This window comes from Syngnathus scovelli, chromosome 1, assembly GCF_024217435.2.
Source record: "Syngnathus scovelli strain Florida chromosome 1, RoL_Ssco_1.2, whole genome shotgun sequence".
Classification (NCBI taxonomy): domain Eukaryota; kingdom Metazoa; phylum Chordata; class Actinopteri; order Syngnathiformes; family Syngnathidae; genus Syngnathus; species Syngnathus scovelli.
In genome coordinates, this window is record NC_090847.1 from 27,879,237 (window position 1) to 27,896,493 (window position 17,257).

The window sequence follows — 17,257 nt, forward strand, 5'->3', positions numbered from 1 at the left end:
CATTTGGTTTTGGTTGCCATTACGCAAACGGTGCGTAATTGGTCTACGGTGGCTGTCGGATTGGAGGCACCGTGACGCTTTCTGCACCGTTGTGCGTTTATCTACGCCGGGATCTGTTTCGAAGCCACGTGTGTTATCTATCGGTGCCCAATGACGGCAAAAAAAGTGTCTCTTGTGTGCGTGCGTTTGTGTTTTTATTTTTATTTTTTACGTATGTTGTCACGCTGGTAATCTAACAGGTTTTGCCTCATTGGACCGTAATCATATTGTTTGCTTGCTTGCAGTTACGCACGCGTTACGTGCAACTTTTGCGCACGCCCCTTCACCCCCCCTCCTCAAAAAAAAAAAAAAAAATCGTGTTGCCCTTGCCCCCTCCCCCCTGAAAAGCTTCTGAGACCCAAAAGAATAATCATTTGCGTGACACCGACGGCACAGTTGCACTGCCCCCGTATCATTGATCTGTTCCTAATAATTTGACCACCCCATGACTCTCCGCCCGGCGGTCTCCAGTGTTGAGTATTAGTCATGCACGCTTGGAAGTTGCAGCCTCGGCCCGATGGAGGCTCCGTCGTCTCATCTTTTCATCATCCGGGCACGTCGATGGCGAGTGTGAAAATTGGAGGGAATGGAGAATGGGAATTGGGTAATCTCGCTGTAATCCCTGGCACGGCGGGCCGAGAGACATGCAGTCTGCCTCATTAACTCTCTCCTCTGCCGCTCCCTGCCTGGCCCTCATCCATCTTCCCCGCTCATCTGTCCGGCTTGCCAGCCAGGAGAGGTTAAAGGAGCTTAAGGGAGTCATAAAGGCACACACTTGCATAAAAAGGAGAGGATATACACAATAGGAAAATGACGGATTCCCCAACCCCCCCACCCCTTGCCCGCCCCCGCTCCCTACTCCACTCATTCTCCGTTGGGCGTTTGATGGAAGACGTGCCCGCCCAGCTTCCCCCCGCCGCACTTGTCTTCTCACTTTTCCTTTTGATGAAACGGCGAGGAAGGCCCATCATGCACACTGAAGGACCTTTCGTTGTTTTCTGAATGATTGCGTGCATGAATCTGGAAGGGAGAACGGCGGAGGCGGCGGAGGGGCTGAGAGGGAAGAAAGCCAGGGCGAGGATTCAGTGGGGACTTATTGATTGGATCAGGTTTCCCTTCTTGGGGGTTGCCATGGCGGCAAAATTCCGGCTTAGGTTAAATCTATGGTTCATATTAGCACGGGCTGCTTTTGCATTGGATGTCGGCCTTTTGTCCACATGGAAACGCGATACTGCGTGGTCATATTTACAATATTTTGAAGAGCATCATCACGCCCCATCTTGGGCCTATCTGTTATTAGCCAGTCACTTGTTAGTATTTTAATGAGTCAAAATTTGGAACGTTCCAGACTGGAAAGATGAATTTTGAAATCGCTTACATTTTCTTGATTCTTTTTCTTCTTCTTTGAGGAGATCAATTAGCGCCCTCTATTGACCCTGATCAAATTTGCTCCCTCAAATTGCTGCTGGTCTTACGCTCTTTATCACCGACTAGCAATGCCGCCAATTCGCCATAGTCAGAAGTGAAGCCAGTGGCGGCCATCTTGCGTTGCCAATCAGCAATCCCGCCTAACTCGAAAATATTGTAATTCCTCATTTTCTGACACATTTTTTTCCTGTAAAATGGCTACCCGCTGACTTCAGCTTGTCTTTAAACCGCCTCACAGTTAAGGGTTACAGCGCCCCCTGTTGCTTCGGCAGACACTTGACAGCCAGCTCTCATTATTCCTCCATCGTGGGCCGCAAAGGAAATTTGGCAAAATCGTTGTGTGATGGCGCCACTTGAGTTCAAAGCGCGGCGCCGCTTTTAATAATGCGCCTTTGGTCTTCCTAATTGAGGAACCGTTGAGGGACTCGTCGGAAGAATCCCGGGTTCTGCATCCTAGCGTATTCCACAAAGATTGGGTCATGAATTAATTCAGCGTGGCGCGCAAGTACATCTGAATGTTTGATGAGGTTTTTTTTTTTTTTTATCCCCCTCTTCAAATATGTAATCTCAGACCCCCATTTTTTTTTTCCCATTTCTGAGTAACCCTGCAAAAAGCACACACCACCAATGAATTAATGAAGACGCTCTTTGTAGCCTCCAGCAATCGCCTGAGATGGAATATTTGCAGGAGCTTATTGCTCAGCTTTTAGGAGAAAAATTCTTGGAAGCACATTTAAGGAAGAAAGTGCGTGTTTATAAGAACAGAAGTCGGCGCTACCTCCATCTTTCCGTGAGATTTCGATCTACTGCAATTTTTTTTTTTTTTGGGGGAAGGCCCTTTTCCGTGCAGGGCAGGAGATCAGGTCCGACATGAGCAAAGACATTCGGAAGCTGCCATTGGCTTTGCGACTGCAAAGTGGAGCAGGTTGTGTAACGGCAATACGGGACCCGCGTAAGAGTTTTACGCTCATAATTGAGGCGTGGGCGTTTGAAACTAATCCGAGTGTTGCTGTGGGATATCGCTCAGCCACGCAATTTCCACTTTTGCATCACCGCACCGTTTGCTTGCATCACCGTTTTGCTGACAAAGAGAACCAAACGGAACCCTCAAATCGAAACTGCAAAGTCATAAAGAGCTATCATTTTGTCTCTAATTGCTTTTCAACACTTTTATCACGTTGACACTTGACCTTTACATCTTAAGCACTTGAAGACTTGGAAGGAGTAGAATGGGGGATTTAAGAGTGCAACAATTATTTCCATTAGTGGACATTGTTCCTCAAAGGACGGATGCGAGCACTGGGTTTTGTTTTTTTTTTTTGTTTTTTTTTACATATTGTGGAATATTTTGATTGTAAATGATCAAAGATAGAAATTGCAGACTTTGGAGTAATTGTTTGCGTTGATACAGCTGTTTTTTTTTTTCTTTCTATTTTTTTATGGAACCCCCAATGTGGATTTCTCCCAATTATGTGGTAATAAAAAATATTCACATTTTAAAAATAAATAATAAAAAAATATAAGAAAATTATGAATAAGAGAAGAGATGATTAAAAAGAACCCAAGAATGTACATTGATGACATTTAAACCTTTTATAAAAAAGATTTGAAGACACTTAAAAAGCAATTGACATAAATAAAAAATAAAAGAAAGTCATTTGATGAAATTATTATAGTTATTATCGTTGTCAACCGTGACTGCATGCACGTCACAGACATAGAAGGCCATTTAGGTCATTTATTATAATTTTCTTTTAATTCTAACGTGACAACCATCAGCTTCGGGTTGGCGTGGCCCTTTTAGAGTGCCTCATTGTTGGCCGCAAGTGTGTTTAAAATTCTGAAATATATTTAAAATTCAATAATTTGTTCAATACGCTGGAGAATCTGGCTGAATTTTAAACACACCGTCTCGCCGTACAAAATGCAGACAAACTCACCAGTCTGACCACGGCCAGGTTTCTTTTCAAACCAATCCGCGGCATCAATCTTGCGTGTCGGCGCCGTCTTTATTGATGCTCCAACCCCGTTTGTCAGGGACAAACGAGCCACATTCACGCTGAGTCAGCACTTTACTTTGTCTGCCGGAAGCGAAAATGCGCAGAGTGACTGCGTTAAAGCTTCCTCGTCAGTGGCGTCCAGCATGGATTTGTTTTATCATCAGGCTCAAAAAAAAAAAAAAAAAAAAAAAAATGCATCACAAAGCTAATTTTGGAGTCAGCGTGTTTTATTTGGTTAATCAGTGGCCGAGAATCAATGGCGCGATAATGTTACAAGATCACGCTTTGCAATTCATGGCTGGCAAATGAAATGAGCCCAAATTGTATTGGGCTCAGAGCCACGCTCCCAATCAATGCTACTAATTGTTGGGCTTTAGCACGTAGCAGGTTTCCAAGCTCCACCCCCCCCTTTGTATTTCCACCCTGCCGTTCCAAGAACGAGCAGTCCAAGATTCTTTTCAGCACTTAACGCCTCCTCCAAGCCACCGTGACGCACCATTTGGCCAGAGTGATTTGCGATTGGCACGTATGGGTGACACGCACCTCCCATTCTCCTGGTGAGCTCCTGGAATGATGCGGCGCTTTGACACGGTGCCCACGCTGTGTGTGTGTGTGTGTGTCACGCAGATGGTGTCAGCGTCAGATATGCTCCGTCCGGCCCATTCTGACAGAATGGATCCCCGGGAACGTATCAGAACACAGACAGCATATGAAATTGCTCTTGTCACCTAAATGAATGTTTGACAATTGAGCTCTGATAAAACTAGCTAGAGTTAGCGTAGCCGTTTATTTCGGTCTGGAAAGGCTCCATGAAGTATTTTCGTTGTGTCAAATGTTGGCTGGCTTTTATTTTCAAGTGGCACTTGTAAGCGTTGACTGCTGCCCATTTTGCCGTTGTGTCAGACTTCAGGACCACGGACAGCATCAAGGCATATACGTGGAGCTGTTCTTTTTTTTTTTTTTTCCCTCTGCGCCTGCTAGACGCAGCTGCTGTTCCCCCCCCACTATTTCTTTATTGACTCTCGTGAAGCCGGTGGGAAGATCTTACAGGCCATGTAGGACAAGTCTACGATGATTATATCTGATTTACAGCACTCAGTCCTCCTTGTGACGAGCCCACACACACACACGCGCGCTTTCTCGCACTCGTCTACCTCTCCCCGGTCCCACTTCGCTTTCCCCCCCCTTTTTCTTTTGATATCAAGCGCTAGACATGAGAGCCGAAGAATTTAGGCTGGAAGCGAAAAATGTGCTGAGTGGAGCTGTTTGATGTTTCGGTTGCTCCTCTTACCGCCGGGTCACATGTGTGTATGTCGTTTTGACATTGAGTGCTCCATGGAGCTATATTAGGATCTCATCGGGAAACGTCCGATTCCGTGAGTGGAGGTAATCTACTCTGGAGATTGAGCGCCATGCATATGCATGCGCCAAGTGGCCAGTACGTGTCCCCCGGGGTCCCACCTGTCGGACAAAGCGGGATGAAGTCTGTTTGCTGATGCAGCAGCCGAGGTGTCACCTTAGCTGTGCGCCTTGGTCCTGATAGGCCGCGGCACAGAGCCGAGACAGCTGCTACATACAAAGAGAGCGAGAGAGGCGCGAGGAAGGTTATAGATGGTAAACAAAGGGGCTTTTTGTCTGAGAGAATTTTTTTTTTAGCATCAGGTCTTCTCTCTGTGTTCTAGTTGTGATTCATCAAGCTGCAGGATTCTCACGGTTAGCTTAATGCTAAGAAATCAATCAATCAAATGGGCTAATGGATAGCATCTATGTTGCGGTGTGTGTAGCAACACAGGCAGACAACAGTAGACACGGGAATAGATTCTTTATCCTCTGGGTAGAATGGCTAATATTTGCTGAAAGATGCAATTGCTAGTGAATTGAAGCAAAAAAAAATTGGTAAAATTACATTTTTTTTTTAGAGGTCTTTTCCTTATTCAAAACACATTCTAATATTTTTTTTATGGTGGATAAATGGCATTTCCGTTCATTTAGATGAGAAAAAATCTTTTGTGACGCATCAAATTAAACTCGTTTGTAAACAAACCACCGCGCCTGAGGAAAAGCAACCAATCAGAGACAAGGAAACGCGACTCACCTGTGTCAACAGGCCGTAATAGCTTCTCCGCTATGTTCCTGGAATATTTGGAGTATTCATTGTGGTTTGATTTTAAAGTCCGCTGCAGTTTAGTAGTAGCGATTTAAGCTAACCCATCAGGGTGAATTGAAGACGGCAGCGTGTATTGCTTCCAATCAGTTAGCTCCGGCCCAAAAGAGGAGGTGAATAATATTAAAGGAGACTGACTGAGCAAAATGATTGCAATGGGAAAAAAAAAAAATGGTTCCACCTCTTGACTCCAATCCAGAGAGAGAAAGTTGAGCAAAAAGTGTTTTGACATTGACTCACCTTGAGTGCTCATCATTTTTTTTTTTTTCTGTCCCCTCGCTGCTTAATAACTTTATTGCCCTTCGGGGCACGCTAATGCTATTGTGGCTGTTTGCGCGCAAGCTGCTAGCTAATAGCGTTCACCTCTAGATGTTATTTCCCGCCGCTCACGTGGCTCGACATTGCGTGTATGCAAATGAGCAAGCCCCCCCCCCTCCCTAATGTATTTTGGGAGCGCGTTTCCTCGCACGGACACACCTGCTAATTAGTAAATTCATCAACGGCGGCTTGAGTGAGACGCCTTCTTTCCTCATCTTTGCAAATGCTAAATGATGACGTCCCAATACTTTTGAGCGTTCAACTTGTGGGACGAGGTGTGACGCCGCGAGGACACTGCAGCTATCATCCATTCTGATTAGAGAGAGAGAGAGAGAGAGAGGTACCAAAAGCACACGGGGGGGGGGACACACACACCTCCGTGAACGAATGACAAAGGCGAGGAGAGAACCAGGCAGCCGAGTTGCAGTGTGGCGCTCAACGCGAAACAAAACGTTTCACTGCAGAGGCTCACGATTGTGAATCTCCAGAAGTGGGCGGAGCCGCAGAGACGCTCGCCGCAGGCCGAACACGTGACGTTTAACGCTTCCCGTGTGATTTTTTTTTTTCCCACAGTACACAGATTCAGGAAAATGCAAAGGCGGTGAATATTTTTTGGCCCAACGACCGCATTAAAGGTCGAGACAAAATGGCAATCGTGTGAGTACGGAGAATCCCTCAGGCCTCGACGCTATCGAGAAGGCGTCTCCATTCCAAAACGGATTATATTCTATGGTGGGTGATTGTCAGTGGGGGATCTAGGGTTTTGTTTTTAGGGGGGGCCATGGGGTTATCTCAGGGGGCCGCAAAACAACAATTACAAACCAAACAAATTCTTCAGAAAATGCTGATAAACATTTATGATATGGTCCTTTGGTGGAAATAAAGAATATTCCTGTTAAAAAAAAATCAATCATCTGCCCTAAAAATTGTTTTTTATTATTTGATATATTTTATAATTATTTTTGAATTATTTAAAGGGGGGTAAACGATGCCCCCCGCGGCCCCCCTCTACCTCCGCCAGTGATGATTGTCCATTATTTTCTCAGTGTCAGACTCTCCTGGTTTTACTTTCGTCGACAACCATGGACGATTAAACTTCTTCCCTATTCCCCAAATGGATCCCGGCTATTGGATGATTTTTTTTTTTTTCCCACTCGCAGCCACGAGGGAGCAATGGCGGATCCCGGCCGGGCCTTTGAGACACCCCGTCCGTGTAAACAAGGCAAGATTATGTTCTAAGCTGCCTTTTGTACAGCCTCTGCCCAGTGGTATGTGAAGGTTTCATAATTGAATTAACCCCGAGCTTACGGCCTGATGTTGAGTTCAAACGCGACACTGTTTTCTCCTCATTACCGGGGAATTGAGGTCAAGGAGATGCGTTTGCGTTAAAGATGCCCCCCCCGTCCCCCCAGTCCCACACGAGACCGAAATGTATCCAATCTGCATTATCTCGCTTGATTTAGATCGCATCCCGGGACGCGGCGATGATTGCCTCCTCATCACGAGCCGTGTAAATCTGGAGAAAGTTGAACAGCTGTCAGACGCATCCATCAAGCCAGGCCCTCCGAGCACTTAGAGAGCTGGAAATAAATGCCGTCATTTATCCGGCGGAGCGGATCGCGTGGATGTACTTTTTGCACCGGAAGGGGGGGGGAGTAGCCTGCGTGCATTAGCGCCATTGCGTTCAGTTAGCTGCAATGCTAACATCATCGAAAATTGGGCTCAAAGATTTTCACCGTTTGTTGAGAATCCAAACGAGAATGATGACAAGCTGTGTGTTTGGCAGCGGTTGCGTCCCAGCTGACACGATCTCAATCCAATCTCTTGCTATCATCTTGTAATTTGCTGTTTTGTTCCCTTGGATCCAGACGAAGTTCTGGATCTGGATGAAAACCAGGCCGTCTTTCTTACATTCACTGTAATCCCGAGCCAGTGTGGAAAAATTGGCACTCGTTCATCCCCATCTTCATTTCCTTCCAAAAACGTTTTCTACCATTTTCGAGTGTTGTGTGGCAGCAAACGCGCTTAAAAAAAAAAAAAAAAAAACGACGCGCTCATTGGCTAATCGGTTTTGGTAGACCGTGGCTCGCTACGACGGTTCTGCACCCGGCTGCATAATGAGGATTAAAACACGAGACGTCTCTGCGCACCAACACACGGGAAAATCCAGCGTCCTGATTGGACAAGCGTCATCCTCCAATCGAGGTCCGAGAATACCTGGCTGGAGTGAGGTCAGGTTAGCTAGCATAGAAGCTAACACCAAGTATGATCCATTATGTTTTTTGAGCGCTCCCTCTTGGGAAGAAAATGGGTTTGGTTTTCTTTTGAATGGGATGTAAAAGCTTCCAAATGTGCCTCTGGCATGATTTCAACAGACATCCTCCTTCCTCCCACATCAATTTTGTCGCCTGTCCCCCCCCAGGAGCCCCCCCGCGGGGGTTGTTTTTACACTCCCACTCCCAGTTGACTGCAGCTCGAGGGGTGTTTTGACTCCGGCGGGTTTGAATTTTGTCACATCCCAACCACAGCTTAACTTGTGTCTCACTCCAGTAGGGGGGGCAAAAAAAAAAAAAAAAAAGCATTTCGAGCTGACTACTCGCCATTCGAGTCTGTTTGCTTTGGTCAATGACCGATAAGTTTATTGGCTCGGTATGCTGCTTGGCAACAAGACGTCATCCCCGGGCACGTTGATCATTTTCCTAATGACCAAAATCAGGAAGCAGCCGGCGTTGGCCTGTAGGCTGCGTTGCTTTGCGTGTGCAGATGGAAACGACCTAATTGGATGCTTATTGGTCCTCGCTTCTGCTGGCGCTGCCCTCACACTCTGACTCATTTGCATTGTTTGGGGACGATGGGATTTTTGTGCACGCAGTGTTTCAAATGTCAACTATGTGGCCTTAATGTCGTCTGTGTTTGTAAGTACATGTGGAAGTAGCAGGGGGACCATCGCTGTAAAGTGTCCTCATCGTAAAAATGTGACCCAGTAATGAAACCCCGAGGTCTTAATCCAGGTCGTGCAGTGATACAAGGCTCGAGAAAACGGCTTTTTTTTATTTTTCGGCGGTTTTGAGGAGCAAATCAATGACTTCTATTTGAAGAGGAACTTTTTAATTTTTTTGTTCCTCGGTTAATCCCAGGGACCCAACGCAAGGAATTTATTGAGCAATGAAAATATGACAATATAATGAGGCTATTTTTGTATTTGAGTAAATTCCAGAAAATATTTTTTACGTAATTGAGTAATGGGAGAAATTACGACATTTTGACATAACGATTTCGACATGACAGAGCCATCAACCAATCCAAACGTACATTGAGAAAAATTCTTCTGAAATTTTTAAATATTTTTAAAATATCAATCATTTTACTGTTTGAAAGTAATTGTAGTACAAGATGCAAAATAATCAAAATAATTCCGAATACGGTTCAGTTGCACAACTTGGTCACATTGCTTTATATATTTTATAATGTTAAGCTATATGATCAAAAGATTTCACAACAATATTTTTTTGTATTTATAATTCAATTATTTAGGTATTTTTGGGGCGACTATTAGCTACAATGTTTGTATCGCGCGGGTAAACGATAATCGTGATTTAAAAACATTTGTCCATGTAAATAACACAATGTTCTTGACGTTCAATCTTTTTTTCAAAGGCGCTGACTCAGCATATAATAAACCAGAACATTCCACAGAAATTTCTCACATGTGCGGGGGTGCTGACGTGGGCCTAGCTCCATTTTCTTCAAGGCATCCTTAAATTTTAATGATTGGACAATCGCTCTCTGAAATGATGGAAATGATCTGCTTTTATAGCGAGCTGGACGTGAGCGGAATTTCAAATGCGAGACCTCGGAATCGCTCTCTCGGCCTTCCGGTAGCGGACGAAGGAAGTCGCTGACGCCACCGCTTGCTCGGCGAAGATGCGAGCGAAGTAATAGAAAGACACTCGAGATGCTTTCCCATTAAAAGTCCAAACAAGAATCAGTGGAGCGCGATTGCTGTGACTGCACCGCATCAGCATTTGCACTCAATGAATTGATCGCTCGATGACGGCGAGACGTTTAGCTCGGTTAACATTTCAATGACTCGAATTTATGCCTTTCACGCCGTTGCGTCGGACGGCAATCCATCTGAATATTATTTCACCTTCTCAGCCTCAGCCATCTAATGTGACCTTTAATCAAGCTTTGAAGAACCGATATGTACACAACTCCCGCTTTTACCCCGTGAGGTCGTCGCAATTGGCAACCCTCAGGCGACCTCCTAAAAATCACAATTTTCGTCGACTCATTGCATCAAAGAATGTGAGGAATTCTATTTTGGTTCGAAAGGTCTCCCTCTAGGGAGGTGAGTGCGAAGCTAATTTGCATACGGATGACTCTGTAATACTGAATGGCTTCTCATTGGCTCTTTGAGGAACCTAAGCCCCTCCCCCTTTGCAAAACCTACTCAACACGTCAGTCTCGTTTCCAATGCAACCAGAGTTAATTTTTTGCAGCTCCACCTAAAATGTAGTGAAAATCATTTTGTTCATTTGGACTCTTGTGGGTCGAGAGTGTGAGCTGCTGCCGTCAGAGAGCGTTAAGTCACAAATAGCACTCTGGGGTCTTATTCAATCAGACATGCTCGCTGTGGCTCAGCGTGGCGCGTATCAGCGTCGCTTTAGAGGCCCCACGCCTCCGACGAGTTCTCTTCCGTCGCCGCTCCCTCCCGCCGCGAATCGCCAAAATGCCGAAGAGCTGTTCGACTGTGGCGGGAAAAGGTTTGAGGCTTGACTGACTGCCAGCTACAAAACACAGAAAGATAATAACAAAATGGCCGACAGTCAAGTCAGAAACTCCTCACAAAGCGGCAATGATAATCATTCTTGGCAGAAGATAAAGAATCCATGCTCCGCCAATCGTGTTCAAATATCCATCAAGGGTTCTAATGCTGCAGCACGGATGCTAATCTTTAGCCTTTTGTTTGTTAGCATGACGCTAAATACACATTTAAGCACCTTAAATGCGTAATTTGAAGTTTCTTTTTAAGGGAATGTTGGCAATCTGCCAAACTTGTGGTGAAGTGAGTTAAATTGCGTTTTTTTACAAATCTCTCCACGTCTCAAAATCGGAATAGAAGTATGAGTAGTTTTAGTATGCTAGCTAGCTTGTCTGTGTGTGCGTTTTGTGGACCGGACACCTTGGAGACACTTGGACCAACCCTGTTATCAAATAAATGTTTGTAATGCACCGATACGAATCAGTCGGGCTCCGGGCTTGGACGGGATAATCGGCCGGGATGTGTTGAGACACGCGACGGTTCCCTAGTGACGACCTTGCGACGATATCAAGATGTTTGCCGTTGTTGGAATAGCGGACAATGAGCCTTGTGAACGGCAAGTTCAGCACGCTTAAGAAGCCAATCGCGAATCGCCTCTGGGGGCCTCGGGAAATATGTCGGAATCCTGCGTACCTTTTCATCTGCATTCAGCGCCCCTTGAGGAGACTTTGGGATAAAAGGTGGGCAGATAACAGCAGCCGATGTTCGCTGAAGTTCTCTTCCAAAAAAGGCGGCGGCCGAGATTGTGTGAGGTGACACATCAGTGGAATGGATTGGTTTTTATTTAAAAACAACAGCCAGAGCGCCGTTCAACACACCAGAGGAGGGGGGGGGGGGGGGGGTGCTGGAGATGCTGGAACAGGCGTCTCCATAATTCATTCCCAGCTGTGGCTAGAAAAATCCTTCATTCCACTTGAAATAATACATGATCAGTCCGCCACAGACACACCCTTGTTAATTTTTCACGACCGTCTGCTTTCAAGGGACTACTTCAAATCAATCACCGTCCCGAAAAAGCCTTCCTTCTTCATCGCCGTGCTCTGGTTTCATTGAGAATTATTAGCGGATTGCAAAGCGGCCAGGGCCTTGTCTCAAATGGTTACGGGGGGCTCCGCTTTGAAGGCACTGACATCTGCCCAAAGAATCTCCTGTTGAAATATGCAACTCGGAGTGCCTTCGCCCATCCCGTGCGTGAAATGGGCCAGCAAAGTCGCAGTTGAAGTCGGGTGCCACTTTTAATTCGCGTCCCTCGCCGATGGGCCAGTCGTGTACCTGCTCTCCAGAATTAGTAGCACTCTAAAGTATCTCCTTTTGGACTTTTGGACATGTGAGTGTCTACATTTAGATATAAAACACATTCTCGTGCCCTCATAATACCTCATTCGGCGCCAGCCCAGTTAAAACAGACATATGACGTCTAAAGTCGTCAATGGCAGTGAATGATACTGTCCCCAAAGATCGTCTACATATAAAACACATTCTTGTGACCTTATTATACCTCATTCAGTGGCAGCTTAGTTAAAACAGACGTTTGACGGCTAAAGTCGTCAATGGCAGTGAATGCGATAGTCGCCAAAGATCTTGTTTTTATATTTTACAGTGAAAATAGCCTCGGCACATTGAATTGTCGCCCACAACTGCGGCAAATTTGAATGATTAGAAAAAAATTGGCAAGTACGATAGATTAGAATTCGATGACGGTTCGATTTTGAGGTGAAACGATTCGGTTTGATTCAGTGGGATTAAGATTCGGTCTGGTTTGACTCATTTTGACATGCATATGAACAAACCTGCAAGTACTGTAGATGTGTCAGGAATTATTATTTATAATTATTATTATTATAAAAGTTGATTCCATACGTATTTTAAAAAAACTATTTTAAAGTGGAACAAATCGATTTGATTTGATGCAGTTACATCTTTTAAAAACGACGTTCTGATTCAAATCGGTCTTTGTTACATTCCTATATGTTTGAGACGCGGAAATATACGGTCGTTTTAGCTAGGCCTGGAAAATCAAATGATCAATCAATCGTACAATGTTCATCTTATCAATTATATTACTGCTTCTTTTATCACAAATTATTTCCACGTCACATTTCATTTTTGTATCAGTTTTTGTTTTTTTCTGATATTTTCCATCGATATTTTTCTGATAGTGTTGACTCTGACGAAGCTGGAAGTGATAACCGAAACATGTCAGGTAATGAAACCTAAATAATTTGTTTGTGATAAACGAACCAGTAAAAAAACTCTCCAAACGACAAATTTCTAAATTCGCATTTTTTAACGTTCTGCTGTGGCTAACCGGCTCGCTGCTAAGCAGCTTTGGAGGTTTCCCTTGCAATTTTGTGTATTTGACAAGGCTGCCGGCCGCCCTGACAAGTGTTGTTCGCCTCCCCTGGCACGGCGCACGCCTCGTACCAAAGTGTCGTGACAAAGTCCAATTTGCTTTTTGTCCCTTCCCTCCCGCTACAGTAAGTTTTCACTGCAAGTGCCAAGGTGCTGTTCTAGATCCAACATGACATGTTACTCCCCCCTCCCCTCCCTTTTTTTTTTTTCCCCCACAACGGCATGTTGGTATAAACTTGACGTCATGCTTTCATGACTTCACACTTAAATCAATTATGCTGAGTCATAACGGCCTCCCGCCTCGCCGTCTGACATCCCCGCTCACGGATAATCGCTTCACGATAGCCGCGTCGTTATCGGCTGCAATTCAGCATTTTTAATTCCGGATGCGTGTCTCGTGATATAACGTCAAGGTCAAGTATCCGGTGGCGTGTAAATAAAGCTCGGAGAGTTTAATCGCAAAATTATGAATTGTTTAAGGCTTGACATCTCGGGTCGGCCTGATTAGACCACCTGTGCCTTGCTTCCGATTTATTAGCTAATAGGCTTAACGCTCTCTTAGGGGTCGTCGGATCGACCTCACGATTCTTCCGCCTTCTTTCTCCGCGCCTGTTAAGCGTGGTAATCCCAGCTCACTTTTGCCCTGGGTTCCCGCTGCGAGCTTCCCCTTTGTACGCCGCCGGCGGGAGCCATTTTGTTTTTGAACGTGGCCGCAAACAACAGCAGACGATCCTGCGCATTATATTCGCTCAATTTCAAGTGAATGAATTATTCAGGTTGTTGCTGCTCTGCATTTAGGGACCCATCTTCTTCGTGCACTTTGTTTTTTTTTTTTTTTCTTCTTCTTCTCCCCACCCCGCTTCCCCCGCGGGGTAGGAAGACACTCGGAAAAGAAGGGCAGGTTTTATTACTGCTTTGCTACTACTGCTGGGTGTGGAGTCATAAAAGCCGACAGCATCAGCCCTGACTTATCACTTGCAATATAAACATAATAACTCCACTGCGATGCTGCATTACACCGTAATTGACCCTTTCTCATCTGCAAAATGTAGACCATCATTTCCCGTTCATGTGTGGCCAAACCTTTGCGTGCGTGATGAAGTCAATTAATAAAAGGCGCTCTGACTTCATAAACGCCACAAGGAAATTCATTGCGATTGTAGTTTGTATTGCAACATTATTATAGCGCTCTTCTGCATTGCTACGACCTAATATGATCCAAAACAACTTGGGGAAATGTCTGTATTGTTGTAAATATAATTTTTTTGTGTTTTTTTTGTCGGTCTCACTTGCCCTTGGGTTAGTTGCATAATACAATTTCATGAAAAACATTTTAGACAGTAGTATAGCTAATAAATGCAAATTTACAGTTGTTGCAAAATCATTTCCCTTCCGGCCGTAAGATCAGCGAAGATAGTATTGGATGAATGGATGCTTAGTTGTTTTCCAATGTAATTCAGGGCTCTATTTTTTGTGAAGGCGTAAATCTGCAGATCAGAGGGAGGTCTGCGTCGTTGTGGGGGTGGTCACAACCGGCAGCGCCTTGCCTTCTTTTTAAGTCTTGACATAGTGGAATCCCGCTCGTAGTTAAAAAAAAAAAAAAATGCAATTGAATATTTTATAAATGAAATGCGTCGGGTTTTACTAGACCACTTGGACGTGGTCTGACCAGGCCCAAGGTGTCAATCATCTTTCTGCTATCAAATTGTGACTTCACCAGGCGCATATCCTAAACTTGCCAAATTATGGTCCGGGGGCCTTCCATTTTTTTTTTAGTGGTCCGCAGCATATACTGAAAATAAAATTTGGCCAGGCCCACACCATTATTTTTACATTATTATTTATTTAAAAGGATGCGTGAGTATTAAAAAAAATTAGTCTTGCCCAAGTGAAGAATTCCTTGCATCCTTCAATTTCTCTGTTTGCAGCTATTAGAGGAAAAACTTTAGACACCCCGACAGGAAGCGATTTACCAAATTGGCATCCTTACTGGCGTTGACACCATGGCCCAGAAAAGAGAACCCCGAGAGTCCATCTCCACGATATACGCAATATATATTCGGGCTACAAAGATCCTTTCCGAGCACCTTGGGACCTGAAAAAGTTCGTCTCTGTTCACCTGACGAAAGGAAGTCCCTGCCTTTTGTGTAAAACCAACGCAAGGACACGAATAAATGTAACCGGGACCGAAAGCACGGGTACGGATCGAGGTAAAAAGCTTCGGGCGAGAGCGAGTCGGGAGCGTTGCGTCTCAGGCAAACTCTGATCATAGAGATCGTGGCTGTTGGCGGATCAAAGGCTTTGTCAGTCAAAGCTCCTCAACTCTGCCTCAGCTTCTCTGGGAGGCCCGTACGCGGGAATAATTCATGACCAGAGACGCTCGCTAGCTCGCTCGCTCCAACGCGGGCCGCGACGAACTGGGGTCGGCGGGTCTCCCGACCTCTCCTTATCAATCCCCCGCCTCCTCAGCATGGAGATGAGAAAAGCCGCAGGGGGTCCGACTCCTCGGGCTCCGTTCTCGCTGAACATTCACGCCGTTGAGTTTGGCCGAGATATTCAAGTTGCGGGTGGGCGAACGTTGCTTTTTCGCGCCAGCGCCGTCGTATTTTTAGCGAGCTAATCCTTCAGTGGGGCAAGGAGTGAAATCGCACTCATCTCCAAGTTTCAAGTAGCATATGGTCGTCGCCCGCGTGAATAGCGTTCAATCCTCCTCTGGCAGTCGCAAAAGCAAACAGCCTGGCTCGGAATACAAATCAACTGAAAAACTTGCTTGGTTTTTTTCAGCATCTGATGAAATCGAGCTAAAAAGTCCAAATTTGACTGCTTAAGAAAAAGCAAAACATGACTTCCTTGTGTACTTAAGGACATTGGAGACGGTTTAAGTTTGATTTTCTGCAACTGCCATTTTATTAGTAAAACCGTGTAGAACCTAAAATGTGCTAAAGTTTTACGTTTTCGTTCAGATAAAGGAGTTAAATCAGTCCTGCTACTTTTATTCGCCTTTTGTCACACAACTATCATGAAGCAAATAAAAATTAAAAAAATACCTCCAATTGAAAAAAACTTTAACAAAATAAGAATGAAGGGAAAATGATAAATACTTCAAATATGACAAAAAACTAAAACTAATAAAAACCAAGCACAATCAATTATCAGAAATTTAACACATTTTCAGAAATTTTTAGAAAAAAAAATCCTCCAAAAACAGAAAACAGAATTTAAAAAAAATACTTCAAATATGACAAAAAACTAAAACTAATAAAAACCAAGCAAAATCAATTTTCAGAAATTTAACACATTTTCAGAAATTTTTAGAAAAAAAAATCCTCCAAAAACAGAAACAGAATTTAAAAAAAGACAAAAAGTTACTATAAAAAAAAATCCCAAATGCTTCTAAGACCATTTCAAAGGCGAAAAACAGTCAACCACTATAGTGACAAGTCCTAAACCTTAAATGCAACTTTGTACTTTCCTTTATTTTCTGCTGAACAAGTTCTCCCAAATAACATTTCATTTATTGACTCCTACCAGTACTCTTGCTTTATTTTTGCTTGTCTTGAGCCGGCCCGCCGCAATTAAAGTGTTGCGAAGCATGTGAAAACGTTTCATTATCCTCAGAAGCCCGTCTGCCATTAAAGCCAAACACAAACCCCTTTTGTTAGCCCGGGCAATTACATTGATTCCTCACTTATGTTTTTTTTGTTGTTGCTTTTTTTTTTTCCACGCGCTTTGTCTGACATCCATTTCCCGGAACGGACCTGCATCATTGAGTCTTAGATATGACCAGAAAATGGAATACGCAAGGAGATAGCAAAGCGGCAGAGTGAAAGGGAACCGACCGAGTCAGGCACCGTAGCAAAATAAAAGAGGGAACGGGCGAAAAAAAAGGATTATTGAAAATTGTGCTATTGTTAGTCGAGGACGTCAGAGTGCTTGTGTGCGTAATCCGGTAGGGGAGGCAAGGGACTCACAAAGCCGTGCCAACTGTTACTGACAGCGCGCTGCAGGATTATTGCTGCATCTATTCACTCCCTCCCATTTTTATTGCCCACTCACCCCTCGTAAATAAAGAACCTCACGTTCAAGGAAACGCTCTTTATTCCCCCACGTCAAACCGTTTCAGGCCGTCAC

General features: G+C 44.5%; 1 protein-coding gene across 3 annotated transcripts in view; it reads left to right on the forward strand.

Moving 5' to 3' along the window:
• LOC125985429 (neurexin-2) overlaps positions 1-17,257 on the forward strand; it is a 241,842-nt gene that overhangs the window by 37,914 nt on the left and 186,671 nt on the right. The gene's annotated exons all lie outside the window — the stretch shown is intronic.